General features: G+C 50.4%; 2 long non-coding RNA genes across 2 annotated transcripts; one reads left to right on the top strand and one right to left on the bottom strand.

Moving 5' to 3' along the window:
* Positions 1–2203: 2203 nt before the first annotated feature.
* LOC141275907 (uncharacterized) lies at positions 2204–16764 on the bottom strand. The gene is made up of 2 exons (XR_012324547.1): positions 16619–16764; positions 2204–2592 (listed from the first exon to the last, which is right to left on the bottom strand). It is a non-coding gene; the product is annotated as an uncharacterized lncRNA (long non-coding RNA).
* LOC117314302 (uncharacterized) lies at positions 4780–9385 on the top strand. Its single transcript, XR_004529062.2, has 2 exons — positions 4780–6068; positions 7135–9385. It is a non-coding gene; the product is annotated as an uncharacterized lncRNA (long non-coding RNA).
* Positions 16765–19804: the final 3040 nt, after the last annotated feature.

Below are 19804 nucleotides of genomic sequence, written 5' to 3'. Positions count from 1 at the left end.
TTTTAAATTGGATTTCCCCAAACCATCTGCTTCCCCTGTGGCGATGCAGACAGGACCAGATCTGATTCCAGGATAGAATCCCCTCTACTTTGCAATGTCCCACGGAGGCAGAGCTGACCTTTTGGCCAAGTCAGGCAGTGAGGGACCCAGTGCGGGCTGTTCTAACACCCCCTGCAAGAACCCATAGATCTCAGCAGAGTTTGGGCTGTCCACCTGACCCTCAGTACTGCCCTAGGAGTCAGGGATGCCAGCTAAAAATTGTCGCTCACCATCTTGTTCTACAAGAATGAAGTCGTGAGCCATTGCAGCCGCTGACCTTCAACACATTCTGAAAGGAGTCCAGGGTGGAGATCAGGAGTGAGGGTCTCTGTGTTCTGGGAAAAACTGGCGGAACAGTCCTTCAGATAGTTCGATATTTTCAGGAGAAGATCTTATGAGCCCAATTTCTTGCATCTTCTCATATCTAGAAAAGCGCTAAAATCACTAACAGAGATATCTGTCCCTTGTGACGAGCAGCAACCTTCTGCCAAAATGTGGGCTTCACTGCGTGGATCCCCCTTCACTAAAATCATACATGTACTGACCTGCCCCCTCTTTGGAGCAGTTCTTCAGAGCTCCCTGAGAGTCTGTCTCCCAGGCTATAGTCCTCATTTTTCCCTGTGGATGAAAAATGTTGCCTGCTATATCAGTAAACAAAGAATGTTGTGGCCGCCAAGCCACCAGCCACTGCAGCGGCCCCGACTGTGTACCAGAGGGGATTCAAGATGGAGAAAAGCAGGCGCTAGATATATACTGGCCCTAGATAGTTAAGGTGCACATCAAAGGGATGGATTTCACTGAACCCAGACTCTTGCATCTTCCCATACATAGAAAAGCACTAAAGTCATTAACTTGAGATATCTGGTGGGTTTTCTTTAATTAACAGTAAGCTTTTTATTTATTTATTTATTTATTTTAGCTGCACCGCATGGCATGCGGGATCTTAATTCCCTGATCAGGGATGGAACCTGTGCCCCCTGCAGTGGAAGCACAGAGTTCTAACCACTGGACCGCCAGGGAATCCAACAGTAATTTTTGATGTTCCGACTACTTGGGGTTTTTTGCAGAAACTCCTGTGTATCCTGGCCCTCCCCTTACCTCTTCAGAGCAGTCCCTCAGAGCTACCCGAGAGGCTCTCTTCTGAGCTTAAGTCCTCAGAAAGTCCACCACATAAAACATAATTCTCAACTTTTAGGTTGTGCATTTTTTCTTTCAATCGACAGGGAGACACGTGGATTATTCTACATTCTCAACACATGGGGAAATAAGAGGCAAAGAGGCATGGGACTTCTCTTCGGCGCCGTGGTTAAGAATCTGCCTGGGGGCTTCCCTGGTGGCGCAGTGGTTGAGAGTCCGCCTGCTGATGCAGGGGACACAGGTTCGTGCCCCGGTCCGGGAAGATCCCACGTGCCGCAGAGTGGCTAGGCCCGTGAGCCATGGCCGCTGAGCCTGCGCTGCGCAACGGGAGAGGCCACAACAGTGAGAGGTCCGCGTACCGCAAAAAAAAAAAAAAAAAAAGAATCTGCCTGCCAATGCAGGGGACACTGTTCGAGCCCTGGTCCAGCAATATGCCACATGCCGCGGAGCAACTAAGCCCGTGTGCCACAACTACTGAGCCTGCGCTCTAGAGCCTGTGAGCTACAACTGCTGAGCCCGCGTGCCACAACTGCTGAAGCCCGCACGCCTAGAGCCCGTGCTCCGCAACAAGAGAAGCCACCGCAGTGAGAAGCCCACGCAACACAACAATGAGTAGCCCCCGCTCACCTCAACTAAAGAAAGCCGGCACGCGGCAACAAAGACCCAAAGCAGCCAAAACGAAATGAATAAATAAGTAAAATTTTAACAAAAACAAGGTGTGGACTCGCCCAGGACCACAAAGCCCAAGCCGGCTAGAGAAGACCCACAGCCATGGGGGAGGGGCTATCAGGGGGGAAGACATTTTCCTCTACCCTCCAGGCTCCTCTGGCTGATTTAAGAATTAAATTGACGTGAGACAGGTTAACAGGAGAAAATCAAACAAAAGTTTCTAACCCGCCTCCATGGGAGATGGAAACCTGAGTAAGCCTCACCTTAAATACCGCCCTCAGCAGAAGACAAAAGAGGTTGCAGAGGGCGGGAAGAGCCAGTTAGGGGAGGTGACCAGGAAAAGCCCAGCAAACAAGGGTAAGGTTATGATGCGGTTTATTTATTTATTTTTCTTTTTGGCTGCGTTGGGTCTTCAATGCTGCGCGCGGGCTTTCTCTAGTTGCAGCGAGCAGGGGCTACTCATCGTTGCGGTGCGCGGGCTTCTCATTGCGGTGGCTTCTCTTGTTGTGGAGCACAGGCTCTAGAGCACGGGGTCTTCAGTAGTTGTGGCTCGCGGGCTCAGTAGTTGTGGCGCAAGGGCTTAGTTGCTACGCAGCATGTGGGATCTTCCCGGACCAGGGTTCGAACCCGTGTACACTGCACTGGCAGGCAGATTCTTAACCATTCCGCCATCAGGGAAGCCCCGGTGATTCAGTTTAAAGTCATTGCTTCTCCAAGGATGTTTCTAGAGATCTGGTCGTTCTCTTCCTGGTACAACAAGAAAGACATCTTAGAAATGGAGATTTCCCTTATAAATGTCTGTGTTTCTTACACAAGGGTGACGCCTCCTTGGTTTGCAGAGTTTCTTTCAGGTCTCCTGTTTCTTATAAAATAACCCGCTTAAAAAAATTAACATGCCAAAGAGACACATTTGGAGGTAACAAATTCTGGTCCCCCACAGGGCAGAGACACTGAAACAGATGCACATTCAAAAGACCTGTCCCTGGCATTCAGCAAACCTGGTCCTTGGCCTTGGTTTCTTCATGTGTAAGTTGGAGCTGATAAAACATATCTCTGGGGTAGTTTTGGAAATAAAAAGTATTAAAAAGAAATGAGCTATCAAGCTGCAGAAGGACCTGGAGGAACCTTAAATGCATATTACCAAGTGAAAGAAGCCAATCCGAAAAGGCTACCAACTGTGTGATTCCAACTACATGACATTCTGGAAAAGGAAACCGTATCCCACAGGGTTAACAGAAACTGGTGACTAACAGAAATTCTTGAGCTTGTCTTACAGAGCAGCAGGTAAGGGAACAAATTGTTTAAAAAAAAAAAAAAAAACCCTCTGCTTGTAACCTGCCTTCAATTATCGTTTGACTCCTTAACTATCCCTACAGATAACACCTCTGACCTGTGGGTCGCTATAGTAACAGGGTGGGGGGCGTGGCTTAAGCCGTTTTGAAACTTGGCATCAGCTCTTGTCCAGTTCATAGTCTGGTCCATGAATGACATTCTGGGCAACTTTTGGTGTAAAGCAAAGGCAGAGAAGAAAGGTCATAGCACTTCAGTTAAGTACAAATCTCTCTCCCCTAGAGAGTAGTATTTTATCAAACCCTGGCTGACATAAGCAAATATTTCATCATTTCCTTCATAAATAACTGGTTGTTATATTCAGTATAATTTACATCTGCTTTCAATTGTGGTGGGTTGGAAATTGTTAAATAACCAGTATATAATCACGGTCTGGTCAAGAAGACAGAGTCCAAAATAGGTAATTCATCAGAGAGAATTTAATATAGGGAATTGGTTAAACAAGTTTTGGAGGACTGAAAAATCAAAAAGAGAATACAGGGAATGAAGAAATAGTGTCTTTTTGAATTATGGTTTTCTCAGGGTATATGCCCAGTAGTGGGATTGCTGGGTCATATGGTAATTCTGTTTTTAGTTTTTTAAGGAACCTCCATACTGTTCTCCATAGTGGCTGTATCAATTTACATTCCCACCAACAGTGCGAGGGTTCCCTTTTCTCCACACCCTCTCCAGTATTTATTGTTTGTAGATTTTTTTTTTTTTTTTTTTTTTGCGGTACGCGGGCCTCTCACTGTTGTGGCCTCTCCCATTGCAGAGCACAGGCTCCGGACACGCAAGCCCAGTGGCCATGGCTCACGGGCCTAGCCGCTCCGCGGCATGCGGTATCTTCCCGGACCGGGACACGAACCTGTGTCCCCTCCATTGGCAGGCGGTCTCTCAACCACTGCGCCACCAGGGAAGCCCTGTTTGTAGATTTTTTGATGATGGCCATTCTGACCAGTGTGAGGTGACATCTCATTGTAGTTTTGTTCATTGCAGCACTATTTACAATAGGCAGGACATGCAAACAACCCAAATGTCCATCGACAGATGAATGGGTAAAGAAGATGTGGTACATACATACAATGGAATATTAGCCGTAAAAAGGAACGAAATTGGGTCACTTGTAGAGACATGAATGGACCTAGAGACTGTAAGAGTGAAATAAGTCAGAAAGAGAAAAACAAATACCATGTATTAACGCATGTATGTGGAATCTAGAAATGGTACAGATGAACCTGTTTGCAAGGTAGACATAGAGACACAGACGTAGAGAACAAATGTATGGAAACTAAGGGGGAAAGGGGAGGGGTGGGATGAACTGGGAAATTGGGATTGACATATATTCACTATTAGTACTGTGTATAAAATAGGTAACTGGGGCTTCCCCGGTGGCGCAGTGGTTGAGAGTCCGCCTGCCGATGCAGGGGACGCGGGTTCGTGCCCCGGTCCGGGAAGATCCCACGTGCCACGGAGCGGCTGGGCCCGTGAGCCATGGCCGCTGAGCCTGCGTGTCCGGAGCCTGTGCTCCACAACGGGAGTGGCCGCAACGGTGAGAGGCCTGCGTACCACAAAAAAATTTTTTTTAGTAAAAACAAATTTAAAAAAATAAAATAGGTAACTGATGGGAACATACTGTAGAGCACACAGAACTCTATTTAATGCTCTGTGGTGACCTAAATGGGAAGGAAATCCAAAAAAGGGGATGTATGTATAAGTACAGCTGATTCACTAACCCAACATTGTAAAGCAACTATATCCCAATAAAACAATAATGATAACCACGGGAAACAGCTACCAACCCTAGGGCTAGGGGAAGAGAGAGCAGATGTGGGGTTCCCGGGCCCTAGAAGCTCAGAAGAGGGGCCCTGAGAGCTGGGATAGACTCTGAGGAGGGACCACGTCCCCGCTGTTGCCGGCACCTCTGCCGGCTGCCAGGAAGCTGATTTAGGGAGTACCACATCCTACACTTCTGATCGTTGGCATGGGATTTCTGAACCTTCACTGACTGGGAACTCAGAAGAAACACTTAGGAGAGCAGGGGTGAGCCATGCCCCTCCCCCCAGGAGCAGGTCCCTCGAGGCCCAAAGAAAATGGTCATAACTTTGACTATAATTGGAAGCTGTGGCTATTATCTGAGACTGAACCTTGTCATTCTGGAATGAAGGCTGTTTTGCAACTCGAAGCCGCTGTAGACCTTATCCTAAAAGTCATCAGGGAAGTGTTGGGACTGCACATCACTGCTGGGCCAGGGAGAACTGCCCCACGGAGCACAAGTAAGGAACAAGGCAGAGTCGCTGTGACACTGCAACCCACGGGCCCTGCTAACCTACTAGGTGCAAATATAAGATGCCCACCACACAGTAGGCACGCACTGATCGAATTGTTATTTTGAATCCCAGGGCTCTGACTCCTCCCACGAAGCTACACCAAAGGTGAGGTAAAGAGAATGTTGGATTTTCACCTCCTCGAAGATTACAAAATCCTCAGGCCCAGCTCTGCCAGGAGCAGGGCTGTCTGAAAGCGGCTCTGGGATTTCCTGTTCTGAGCGGGAAGGGCTGCCCCACGCTCAGCTTCCCACAACTTACAGGGAACAGCCACGTCCTAGGCCGAGGTCTCCAGGTGCTGGGCTGTTCCCAGTGCCCGTCAAGCACCAAAACCCAGGCTGGCTGACCCCAAGCAGCTTGTGGGTCTGTAACCAATCAGGACCCTATGGGGTCCTCCCCCATACCCTTTGCTTCTGCTCCTCTCTGAAGGACCTACTAACAGTATTTAATGCACATTTCCTGAGTTGTTTTGCAGATGTGAAAACCCCCCACCAAACGGAAGATGTTAACTACTGGATGACCTGAGAACGTAGCCCCAGGCCACCTGGAGCCCAAGGACTGATCAAGGTAACCCCTGTGACACCGCCCTGTCACCTCACCATCAGCCAATCAGAGAACTGTGCACGAGCTGATCCCAGACCCTGCGACCCCGCCCCCCCCCTCACCTGGCTTTTAAAAAGGCTTTGCCGAAACCTTCTGAGACCTCGGGGCTTCTTAGGGCATGAGCCAGCCGTCCCCTTTCGTTTTGGTATGTTTGGCCTCACGGTGCGTCGGGCACACGAACTTGCACTAACATGTCCTTCACTAACAAGGCTGCTTTAGAATTTGCCCTACAAAAAGGGCCAGGGGCTGTTCCCTGAAACATGCCAACTGGGTCTTGCTGACCCTGGGCTTGTCAATATTTCCTGTCCCCACCCCCCAATAAATAAATAAAGCTCATTCCTTTATCCATGCCATGGGATACTGTGGGATTCATCCCAGAACCCAGCGATTAGCAGTGAGGTCCCACATATGTTACTGAGTCCAACCTCACTCTGCTCGCCACATGACAGGCCAGTGAATCGGCAGACTAAAGTCTCAAAATAACCATCTTATCGGGGTTTGGATGCCAGTTTCTTTTATAGCACAGAGAGGAGGAGGAGATGAGGAAGTAAAGCCAAAAGGTCATAAGTTTTGCAAGTATCCCCTGGAATGGCCCCCCTCTTGGAGGGAATGTGTTAATTTCTTCTTTCTTGCAGCCATCCACAGGTAGACAGGTCCGGATGTTTCCCTAAACAAAGGCACTTTGGTTTAACATTCAGGCAGAGGAGCAGGGTTCCCCGAGGCAGGCCGTTATGTAGAGACAGTATCCTTTTAGTGAACAGAAGCAGCGGAGAGCAAAGGTTCAAGTAAAAGGAACAGATCCAACGTGTAGCCTGATTTGTCTCTTCCCTGTGACAGGTAGAGCCCATCTGCATAAGAGTTCCAAACACAACACAAAGCAGACTGACACATTCAAGGCACTATAATCTGGTCTCTTTCTTTCTCCCCAAATGCACATACCTCTCCACCCCAAATGCAGGCCCTACCCCAATCAGCTCTTTACTGGGCCCAGCGCTACCCACTGAGAGACCCTCCCTCTCTTCCTCCCTAGGTCCCTCCTTCCTTCTAGACCGGCTCAGATCCTCTTCAGCCGCCACAGAGGACACCCGCTGAAGGTCAGAGGTCCTGCTCCCTTCCCGGAGGGAGCAGTTGCTGCTGGAATGGCTGCCCAACTGGTCTCCTGGCAGCTGTGTGTTTAAGAAGCAGGCGTGTCTTCCTCACCAGCTAAGTGAGTAGAACCCCGAGGACCCAGAGGAAGGAAGGAAGGATCTTGGGTGTCTGAAGGAGCATGGGAAAGGCCACCTTGTCAGGACTGACTGTGCAGTGACAGTGACACAGTGAGAAATAGTTTGTACAAAAACTGAGACTTTCCGGCTTGTCTGTTACAGCAACTAGCATCACAGATCCAGCTGCCACCAGTTGCTGCTCTGCCTGACCTTGTACAGTCCTTACCAGCAGGGCCATCCGATGCCATGCTTCTCCTTAACTGGTTATGTAAGCAGAGAAAGTAGGGGGTCCCCTCGAGAAAGAGAACCAGGCATGGCTTTCATGACAGAAGAGAAGCCATTTTGGGCCTAAGTCATTTGGGGAGCTAAGCCTGGCCACCATGAGTGTCCTTGGGCAGGTCTCAGTAATTAACAATCGAAGGTAACAAAAGAATGCAGGGCTAAAGCGCCGCCGTTATCAGGCAAGAGAAGGAACAATAGCAAAGGTAATACATCAGTTGCAAAGACTCCCCTTCCTGTTTCAATGGTAAAGATTAGCCTGAAGCGCTCCACCACCAGATCAACTGGAACCTAAGTGAGGATGACGTTGACCTTTTCTGACCCTTGTGACTTCAATCAAGAGAAGCTTGGCCTCTGTCAGCCACCCCAGCCCCTCCATGAATACGCACGTACCCTCAGCTTAAAACTTTGCCAGTTTTACTGTTGGGAAGACGCTGCTTTGGGGAAAATCTTACTTGCTGCAAATAATAAGTCCTTCCTTCTCACGCTCTTTGCCTTGGTTGTGTCTTGGCATGACTTCCACCGAGAAGTGAACCCAGTGTTTCGGGTCACACTACCATCACAGATCCAGCTGCCACTGACTCCCGCTCCGCTTGACCTTCCACAGTCCTTAGAGGCAGGGCCACTCGATGCTGGTTAGGATGCTGTGGGCTACAGATGTGAGGAGCACTAAGGAACTTGCCTCACAGATAGGAAGTTCAGAGGTAGGGCTGTTCCGTAGCGTTTGCACTTGGGTTTGTCCCTCCGAGGTCACATGGTGCCAGAAGTAACTCAGGGCTTCATCTCCTACAAAGTCTCTGTCTAAAATAGGGAGAAATAATGTTTCCTCATTGTGTCTATTTTTCAAGAATGAAAACTATTCCTAGAATTTTCTTAGAAGAGATTCCCTCACATCTCATTGGCCAGAATTGATCATATACGCAGTTAAAATCAAAGCACATGGAGCTGAATTACCATAATGGGTCAGACAAGACTCATTCCCCAGGCCCAGGGCTGGGGAGGATCCCAGCCTCACCTGGGGCACATGGCCTCTGGACACCTGCACCTGGGGTAGGACATGGTATTGGACAGGCCCTAATGATGCCGAAAACTCAGTCTCTGTGCACCAGTGCCGAATCAAATCTCAGAGGCAGAGTTTTGGGTGAGGTAGAAAAGAATAGCTTTATTGCTTTGCCAGGCAAAGGAGGACACAATGGGCTCGTGCCTCAAAAACTGTGTCCCAACCCAGGGGGATTTGGTGAGGAGTTTTATAACAATGGTTCAAGGGTGAAGTTGCTGGTAAGGATCAGGGTGTGTGCAGGGCCTGCATTCCTTTTTTTTTTTTTTTGCGGTACGCGGGCCTCTCACTGCTGTGGCCTCTCCCGTTGCAGAGCACAGACTCCGGACGCACAGGCTCAGCGGCCATGGCTCACAGGCCCAGCCGCTCCGCGGCACGTGGGATCCTCCCGGACCAGGGCACGAACCCATGTCCCCTGCATCGGCAGGCGGACTCTCAACCACTGCGCCACCAGGGAAGCCCTGCATTCCTTTAATCTGGTCTCAGGTGGTCTCTTGGTGAACTTCTCTGGTTCCTTTGATCTGGCCTCAGGGGGTCTCCTGATGAGCTTCTTGAGGTTATCAAACTGTGATCTTCTCTGCAATGAAGAATGCTTGGAATTCCCTGCTATTCCAGTGGTTAGGACTTGGCTCTTTCACTGCTGTGGGCCTGGGTTCGATCCCCAGTCCCTGGCTGGGGAACTAAAATCCCACAAGCCAAGCGACAGGGCCAAAAAGAAAAAAAAGAAAAAAAAAACACAATGCTAACATCTTCAAACATATTGTCATGTGTATCCCTTGAAGCGGAACCAGGACCTGCCCCGAGGCTGCACTATTGTTACTATTGTTTCTGGGCTGCTCCTCCCTTGTCTCTGCATCCCCTCCCTTCCCTGACTAGCAACACTTCCACTCTGTCTTTTGGAGCTCAGGGAAGGTCATGGAGGCTGGAGTCTGTTCCCTACAAACAAGAAACAGGGGACACAGAAAGGCTTCCATGCCCAGGAGCCCCACGGGGTCCTGCTTGGTTTCACTAACACCATAATCAGATTCATATGTGTCCTATGTTTTCCTTTTATCATCTCAACCTGTGAAAGGTATAAGATACTGGGCAGGAGACCTGGATTCTGAAGAGCCACCAAGATGTCACAGGGACAGAGTTGGAGGGAAAGGTATGTTACAGGGCACCAAAACCTCAAGAAATGACAAGGAGGGACCAGGAGTCTGTAAACAATGACAACGACCATTACTCCTTGCTCCAAGGCTTCTCTTTCCTGCCTTGTGACACAGGCCTCAGTTGTGTCACTTGTTAAGTGTGGAAGCTCCCTAAGGCCTCCAGTCCCCTGATGGTAACTTTCTGCAGCGCCAGGACCGGGTCTTCCCTCTTCCTCTGCATCCCCATCCTCGCAGCTCTGGGTGCAGGGCTGGCATTCTGTGGGGACAGTAGCCAGTCAAGAATTTTAATATTTACACTTCAGCTCTGTGGGAGAGCCTGTGATATTGTGATTTATAACAAGAAGTGTATTTGTTCTTCATCCTGTTTCTGGCACAGAGCTCCTAAAACCCTTGGAATTTCCTTAGTGAGAACAATAAAGGGGAACTGTTTTAGCCAACTCCTGTCCACCACACCGGAGGTTATGTTCATGAGGTGACTTTTGGAATGCACCTAAAGATGGGGCTGGTTGTCGGGGGAACCAACTAGGTGATTGGAGGGCTGGGCATTTCAGTCTCACCCCTTGACCTCCGCTAAGGGGAGACGAGCTAGAGGTTGTATCTACCAATGATTGAATCAATCATGTTTGCATAATGAAGCCTCCATAAAACCCAAAAGGATGGGTGTGAAGAGCTTCCAAGCTGGTGAACCAGAACACGTCCACATGTGCCGTGCTGGGCCTCAGGCTCCCCGGGGACAGAAGCTTCTGCCTTGGACACCTCACCCCATAGATCTCTTCATCCGGCTGTTGATTCCTATGCTTTAATATCCTTTGTAATAAACTCATAGTCTAGTGAGTAAACTGGTTCCCTGAGTTCTCGTAGCCGTTCTAGCAAATTAATGGAACCCAGGACAGGGTAGTGGGAACCTCTGATGTGTAGCCAGTCAGTCAGGGCACGGTTAACGACTTGGATGTGCACTGACATCTGAAGTTGGGGGGGGCGGGTGAGCAGTCTTGTGGGACTGAGCCCCCAACCTGTGGAATTCGATGCTGTCTCTGGGTAGATGGTGTCAGAACCACGTTGACCTGTAGGATACCCAGCTGCTGTGGGAGAGCGGGTGTCAGAGCTATAGAACCCAACATCTACGAAATAGGTGCTTTGTAGTTGTATTGAAGCATGAAATCTGAATCCTATGCTGTGAGGATGGTCTGTAAGAGGAGATCAGTCAGCTGGTGGGGGAGGTTGGGAGGTGCTTTGCAAAGGCTACACTGAGGAGTGAGATGGACCTGAGTTCAAATCCTGCCTCTGATGCTGAGTGACCTTGCGCGAGGCACTCAACCTCTGAACTCCTGACTCTCCCCTATAGAATGAGAAGTAATTTGTGCCCTGCAGCGTTGCTTGTAGGTACATAGAGGGGCTCCAAAGTTGGTGACTGACCTTGACATTGTGTTGCTGTCCTGATGAACACACCTGGAAAGAGTGAGAGGTCTGAGTGAGGACACCCACCCCGGGGCTGTGACCCAGCATTGGAGGCAGGTTGCTAGGATACTGAGGCAGGTTGGAATCGCTGGTAGGCAAGGAGCCAGCAGCTGCTCAGGGTTGGGGGACCACTGGAAAGAGTTAGACCCAGAAATCTTGGGGCAAGGAGGAAGGACCACCTTCAGACTCCTGGGCATTTCTTGAAGGGTTTTGACCCTGGTAAAGTGTGCTCTCCAGCGCTACCCCTATGAAGCATTGGTGATTTCAAGATTCACAATAAAATTCCTCCAACCACCTGGCCTCTGAGCTCTTCCACCTCCTCACCCACTCTCAGTGCCAACGGCTTTCAAATTTGTTTGTCTATGACCCAAACATATGTGTGACTCAGGACACACAGGCACCATGGGTACAGACCTCAATAAAATAAGGCTTTATCATACGAAACTTACCCTTCCTACACACATTGATCTCTGCTACTTCCTGTTCTGTTCTATTTCATTTTTAGAGATGCACTAACTTAATTTTACGATCCACTGTTGGGCTGTGTCTCTCACTTTGAAAGACACTGGCCTCGATTTTTTTCATGGCTTTGCCCCAGCCTTAGAGACCAAAAAGTTGAGGAGGAACCAGCAAAGGTGGACTGAGACAAAGTAGCCAGTGAGGCAGGAGAACAAAACGCCCCTTCATCACTCAGTCCAGGTATGCACCATCTCATCTCCTCCTGTCTCTCAAACTCCTTCCTCTAGAACTTTGAACCCAACCATTTTCCCACCCTATCCAGAGCCTTCCATCCCTTGACCCTGCCACCTGCCCCTGCCTCTCCTCCCTCCTGATGTCACTTCCTCTTTGTCTGGTTGAGATTATGCAGCTCATAAGAAATCATGCACTCAATGATTCATTCAATCAACAGCAACCCAGGACCCACACTGTACCAAGCGCTGTTCTAGGTGCCGGAGATACAACAGTGAAAAAACAAAGGCTCTGCCTGTGCAGCGCTTTTTATTGAGGGAAACAGACAATAAACAAATAAAGCAGAACATTGAAGCTGTTTCAGTATAACAACCAGTGCAAGAGCCTAAGGCAGCAGGGTGCCGGCGGGTCCCAGGGACAGTGCAGAGACCGGCGCGATCAAGAGCGTCACAGGGAGGGGGTCAGACAGGAAACGAGACGGATGGCCTCACAGGCTATTCCAAGGACTTTGGGTTTTAGTCTAAATGAGGTGGGCTGCCATTGCAGGGTTGGGGGAGAGGAAGGGTCCTGATCTGACTCAGGTCTTCAAAAGCTCCCTCGGTTTGGAGAATAGATTCTAGGGAAACCAAGGAAGAGGATGCAGGTTAAGATACCATGGGATTAATCCAGGTGAGAGATGACAGTGGTTTAGACCAGGGTAGTAGGGGAGGAGGATCTAATTAGGAAGGTCAGTCTAACAGCATTTGCTGATAGGAGTCAGGAGGACACCAAGGTGTTGGACCTGAGCAGCGGAAAGTATGGAGCTGCCTTTTACTGATAAGCGCAGACTTTAGGAAGAGATTTGCTGGTGAGGGAATCAGGCATCGAATTTTACCTACATCAGTCGGCAGTCCAAACAGAGGAATACATGGTCAGAAGTTCAATATATGAAGTTCAGGAGGGGAGTCCAGGAAGGAGCTCTAAACTGGGAGATAAATACAGCAACCAGCTCTCTTGGGTGTGGCCAGGAGAAGTGTAAATAGCTACAACCACTTTGGAAAACCACTTGGCATTTTTTTATGACATCATAAGATGATATCATCCATCAGAAATTCCTCTCCTAGGTACCTACCCAACAGAAGGGCTTACACGGGCACACTAGGAGATGTGTAAACTCTTGTTCTTAACAGGGCTGTTTATTATTGCAAAGAGCAGCCAGGGAGCTCCCGGCGGGAGAGTGGACAAGTAAATTGTTTTTGTCACATGATGAAATACTGTATAGCAGTGAACACAAAGGGGTCTGAGTCGTGCTTTTAAAACTATACGTCAGATCATGTACTCCTCTGCTCAAACCCCGCAACGGCTTTGCGTCTTTCTTGGAGTGAAAGCCGATCTTTACAAGGGCCTGCAAGCTCTCTGCTGGATCTGGTCCCCACTACCTCTCTGTCCTCATCGTTTTCTCTCTGGTTCAGGCCAAGCAGGCTGCCGCCTTACTGTTCTTCTGCCTGAAAAACTCTCCCCCAGATACACACCGGCATACTTCTCACTGCTCTTCAAGTGCCACCCTATCAGTGGGGCCTCCCCAGCTGGCCTCCTCATTGTAATCTAGCCCCCTTAACCTGCTTTCTTTCTTTTCACAGCCCAGTCCCCCCAGTTTGTGTCCCCCAAGGAGAATATAGGCTCCTGGAGGGCAGGACATTGTCTGGTTGGTCCTGCCACTAGGGCCACCTCCAGGACGGCTGAGCCCCCGCCCAGATATTCTTTCTCTGGGCTCCTATCTAGATAGACAATTGGAGTCACACAGAATCAGCATGTCAGCACCATTCCGGCAGCTCAGTCTCCCATGATCCCACACCGGCCGGCGGCACAAGCTGACCCCCGGAACTGAGGCCTGGCCGCGGGGCCCAGAGCTCCTGGGCTCAAGTCCATGCAGGGGGTAGAGGGTGGGGAGTGGGGATATGGGGACCCCACCCCAGTCTAGAGGCAGCACTGCCTCACTCACAGAAGGTGTCACTAAAAATTATTGCAAGAATACCCTGAGCTTGATTTTTTTCTTTCTAACCTCCTCTCCTGTCCAAACTCTGGCTAAGAGACCACAAACATTCGCCTAAACAAGGGCTGCCCACCCTGGAGTGCAGTTTGCCGGCTCGCACAGAGGGGACGCCTCCGAACACAGAAGAGGGCATCCCTGCCACGCCCAAGGCTGTTATCTGGGGGCCACGCCCAAGGCTGTTATCTGGGGGCCACGCCCAAGGCTGTTATCTGGGGGGATTATTCAGGGAAGTGGGGCATCTTGACTTGCATGAATGAGCTTCCTGGACCCCCAGGGCTCAGGCTGGCCACATAGAACTGCTTCCGAGGGGATGCAGCCCCCACCGCCTTCATTAATGAGCTGGAACCACAGATCAATCTCCCAATGGCCTCTCGTGGGGCTTTTCTCTGAGGCTCTAGAGGGCAGAGGCCAGGCTCTCTGCTCCCTGGACCTGGGACTGAACAGGTAGGTCTTGGGCCAAGATACTGCCGTATCTCACCAATCTGGATTCTCTCAGCAGCACTCACGACAGAGATGCTCTAACGCCCGTTTTTACGAATGAAGAAACTACAGCTCAGAGAGGTTAAGTAATTTGCCCAAAACCACACAGTAAGTGAGGGGGTCAGGATTTAAGCCACATCTGTTTGCCTCCAAAGTCCACAGGACCGGCCTCTTCTGCCAGGCACACGCCTCTCAGGAACGCAAAGGCCTCCGGAGCCTGGGAATCGGAACTCCCTGGCGCTTGAGGCCCAGCCTTCAGTGCCCATAACAAGAAACAGGGTACGTAGGTGCCTAAGAGGCAGAGGAGGGGCCCCGAATACAAGAGCCTGAAGTATTCCCAGTGGAGGGGGATACTGTGGACGCTGTGCTGGGTGCCCACCTGAGCACAGAGTTGGCCGGACCCCAGAATGTCCAGTGTACTTTCCAGACCAGACCCTCCTGCCCTCAAGCCAGGTGCCCAGTCACTGTGGACAAGTCACAGGGGAGGACGAGTCCCAAAGTCGTGTGAGGTCACAGCCGGGGGCCTCCAGCTGAGGTAGATGGGGAGCTGTCCTCACAATGGACATTCACCTGCCCAGGCTAGACAGGCGGCCTTCTCACCTGGTCGGTGCTGGGAAGAGCAGCGCCAGCTCCTGTGGGGGAAGGAGCCGGACCCAGGGGGAAGGAGGTCAGCCTCTCTCAGAAAGAATTCTCAGAAAGTCTCTGCCCACTCCCGGGACGGCAGGGGCGAGCCCTGGAGCCAAGATGAGCGCTCTGGGCGAGAGAAGGTGGAATTTCCCCACAAAAGAAAATGGCAGGAATTTAATTTTTGTTTCTGAGAGGAAGAGGATAGTGATGAGAGGGCAAAGGAAGGAAGAGGAGTGAAGGTGGGGAAAGAGGCTCTGGCTCAATAACAGGGAGCCAGAGCCGGGCTGCAGAAATGTCGGAAATGCCGCAAGAAGCTGGTTTCATAGGAACATGCGGGCTAATATCCAGTCTGCAGCCTTCACTGCTGCTCTGTACGTTCCCTCCATCTCCCTGGGCACCTGGAAAGCCTGCCACACACACGGATGCCTCGCGGTGGGGCGGGAGAAGGTGGATTTTCAAACAAAGGGAAAAGGTTGCTAGGTTGACAAACAATATCGCTGTCCGGGAAGAAGCAGGAAGTCAGGGTCACTTGACCAAGAGAAGGCACCCCGACCTCCACCCCAGGCCACCTTAGAAACGGTGCGGAAGACGTTGGACTTTCCACAATGGAGGCTGAAGAAATCGGCCGGTATTATCTAGATGTCGACAGATGTGCTAACCCAGCTGCCCAGAGCCTCCCTTCTGTTTTTTTTGTTTTTTTCTTTAGTTACTAACATAATTGTCACTTCTTTAGTACCCACAGTCCAATGAAGACTGGGAAAACTTGTTACATAAATAAAAAGGATTCATCCTTATTTCCACTAGGAATCTTTCCAGCACCGTGAGTGGTCTGGATGTGCTTAGCTTACTGATGTGTAGATTCCTTCTAATGAACTACAACGCAAAGAGCAGAGAGGTATCTTCCCCTCTTCACTACGGGTGCTCAGTTCCAACACACTCTGAAGCTATAACACTGTAAAGCACCAAATCAAAGTAAGATGATGATATTATTATTATTATAAATAGGTTGCTTAGTTGATACATGATCCCCAAGCCCAGACCCTTGTCGGTCTTAGAAGGAACAGAGCCTTGAATAAAAATTGACAGGGCTATCCCTTTCCATCAGGGTCTAATCATGACCCCATGGGTCGCTGCTTTGGGCACCTTGGGTGCCGGTTTTCGAGTAACACCCAGAGAACTTTCTCAGCGCAGTCGCGGGAGATGCCCCTTGGTGACGGCATGCACCGCAGCCCTGAGTTAACCTCATCACTGCTCTGAGCCTCTGCTTCCTTCCCTTCAATGGAGACCCCAATACCTACCTTCCGGGTTGTAGGGATTAAACAGGAAAGCCCCCTCGATGGTTAATTTGATGTGTCACCGTGGCTAGACCACAGCGCTCAGACATGCAGACAAACATTATTCTGGGTTGTTTCTGTCGGGCTGTTTTTGGATGGGATTTACACTTATATCTGTGGAATTGAGTAAAGCAGACTGCCCTCCAGTCTGGGTGGGTCTCATCCAATAAGTCGAAGGCCTGAGTAGAAAGAAAGACCAACCTCCTCTGACATCCTGCAGCAGGCAGCCTTCAATCTTGAACCAAAACACCAGCTCTTCCTGGGGCTCCAGGCGGACAGCCCACCCTGCAGTAAAGGTCACTGCCCCCAGGGCTGTTGTGAAGCTGAAAGAGATAAGCTTTGCACAAAAACTGTGGGGTTCTATCAGCTGTGGGTCTTATCAGATCTTCCAGCCTAGGTACCCAGAGCCAGCGTGATGATGACACACTCATCTGCATAAACAGCTTCTGTCATTGCTCCTCGGGGTGGGCAGGGGCGTGCTGTCCTGTGGGTGTACGATGGCCCGGTGAAACGTCACCACCTTCCTCCTCCGGGAGAGATGTTCCCTGCTGGGTTGAACTTTCAAGGCAAAAATCTAAATGTACGTGGAGGTAAAGGGGCTTAAACACGGAAGTGCCCTTGGAAAGGGTCTGGCCACGGCTCTCATCTTGCCGTTGGGGAACAGAGAGGGGGCCCATTTGCACAAGGACAGCTGGGGACAGAGCAGGAGCAGAGCCCTGGCCCATTGTCCTGTGGTTTCAGGTGACCTATGTCAATGAGAAACAAACCGGTTAAGGAACTTTCTCTAGATCACACTGCAGCAGGTGGTGGAGCGGGATACGAACCCAGTTCCTCCCCATTTGAACCCAGGCTCTTCTCACGGCCCCTGAAGGGGAAGTTGAGAGACGCTGGGCACAGATCTGTATTATATACAATGTTGTGTGTATATATATTTTGTGTGTATATATATGTGTATACACAACACTGTATATAATTCTTTTCCCTTATAGGTTATTACAAAATATTGAGTACAGTTCCCTGTGCTATACATAGGTCTTTGTTGTTTATCTATTTTATATAGAGATAAAATAAACAGATTCTTTTCCCTTACAGGTTATTACAAAATACTGATTGTAGCTCCCTGTGCTACACAGTAGGTCCTTGTTTATCTATTTTATGTACAGTGGTGTCTGTATGTTCATCCCAAGCGCCTACTTTATCCCTCCCCCCCTTTGATTTCTCTTGACCTAAACCACCGCCTTGCAACTCCTTTCCCTCCCACAGCTCCACAGAGATCTGCGTCAACAAAGTGCCACTCAGCACACGTATATGGAGTGCCCTCTGCGTGCAAGGCATGGTGACATCAGATCTAAAGGGAACCAGACTCACCAAACGTGGGGTGCAGGGCCACAAACCAGGAAATGGACAATTACAGTCCAGAGGAGGAAGCAATCTGACAGTGCCAGGCGAGGACTTGGAGAGCACACACAGGGAGACGGGCTTAGGAAAAACCTTCTGAGAAAGTGACCTGTAAGCTGAGACCCCCGGTGCTACAGAGGAGTTCACTGACACGGTGAACAGTGCAGGCTGGAGTCTTTCTAAAGCCCTAATCTGATCAAACGCCACCAGCCCCCGGCCCCTCCCCACCTCTGACTAGCAGCCCTCCTTGGCTTCCCGCACCTGAATGAGAAAATACAAACTTCCGAGCATGGCCTGCATCCCGCTGGGGGCTGTTTAGAATACCTCTGCCACCTCCAAAGGAGGACGGCAAGTAGAGTGGCAATGGCAGCAAGAGACTTGGGTCAGAGGCAGATCTGGGGGCTGGGGTGGGGGCATAAGAAGGAGGTCGGTGAGCCCACAGTGAGCCCTGGAATGGGTGCGCTCACCCAAGGGAAGGGAGCAGAATGGGAAGAGAAAGAGGAACACCAAGATTGAAGAAACCAAAGCGTCCCAAGTCAAGGCAGGACGGGAGAGGCAAAACCCACCGGCAGGTGCCGTTGTGTGGACCACGAGCTGGTTGCTGACCCGTTTCCTGGGGCCACACGCACGCAGGGGAGGTAGACGGCCTGGTTTTGAAGCCACTCCCTCCCTGGGTGTGGGCTCTGCTCAGTGTGACCACACTTAGCCTCTCCCCTTCGGTCTCCTCGTCTGTCAAATGGCTTAGTAATAGTACCTGCCTCTTTGGGTGGCTGTCTGAAGATTCAGTGGGTCACCACACGCCAAGCACCTAGAACAGCACCTGATACACAGAGCTCGATAAGCGTTCGATTAGAAAACATGACGGGCCGAGGAGTGAAGGCGCTGGAGGCGGTGATACTCTGAGCCTAAGCTCATCTTTCGAGGAGTTTGACCCCAAAGTGGGGGAGAAAAACAGCAGCTGACGGTGATGTGGGAGTCAGGGGAGGATTTACTTTTTAAAACAGGAAAAATCTGAGCATGTTGGAATGCTGGCTGGCTGGAGCCCCGAAGGAGGGGAAGGTGGAAGACCTGGGGAGTAGGGGGCAGAGGCGGAAGGTTTCAGGTGCCCAAGGGAGGGTGGGAGGGAGGGGAGGTGGGGCAGATGCCAGTCAGTGGGTAGGTGGGTGGGAGTGGGAAGCTGGGGCACCACCTTCCCTTTACTTCCCCGGAGGAGATGATGTCACCGTCCGGGGAATGAGGAGGTGGGCAGGGGGCCAGCCGAGAAGGGCAGACCCGCCCTCGAGAGGAAAGGGAGAACCTCTTCCTATCTGTCCAGCCGAGAATAACCTCTCCCCTCAGGGACATGACGAGTCACAAGACGGTTTCCCAGCACATTCTCATGCCACCCTCGCGACAGCCCCAAGGGATATTTTTGTCACCCTCACTTGTGGGAAGGAAACCAAGTCCGAGGAGGGTTAAGACAACAAACCTAGAACCACAGTGCAGTGTGGGGCTGCTGCACTAGGGCTCCCCCGAGGTCCTCCTGGAGGCACGCGCGCACACTCACACTCACACACACACACACACACTCACATATACACACACATACATACACACATTCACACTCACACACACACACACTCATACACTCACACACTCACATACACACACACATACACTCACACACTCACATACATACACACACTCACACTCACATATACACACACTCACATACACTCACACACTCACACTCAGATACACACACGTTCACATACACGCACATATTCACATGCAGACACACACATTCACATACACACTCACACACACACACACGTATACACACTTATTTTCACACACACACTCACACACACTCACATACACACACATTCACATGCAGACACACACATTCACATACACACTCACACACACATACACATTCTCACACACTCACATACACACACGTATACACACTTATTTTCACACACACACACACACACACACACACACACT

The sequence above is a fragment of the Tursiops truncatus genome, chromosome 11 (genome assembly GCF_011762595.2).
Source record: "Tursiops truncatus isolate mTurTru1 chromosome 11, mTurTru1.mat.Y, whole genome shotgun sequence".
Lineage (NCBI taxonomy): Eukaryota > Metazoa > Chordata > Mammalia > Artiodactyla > Delphinidae > Tursiops > Tursiops truncatus.
Note: the sequence above shows the minus strand (reverse complement) of the source record. Positions and strands in the feature narration are given on the sequence as shown.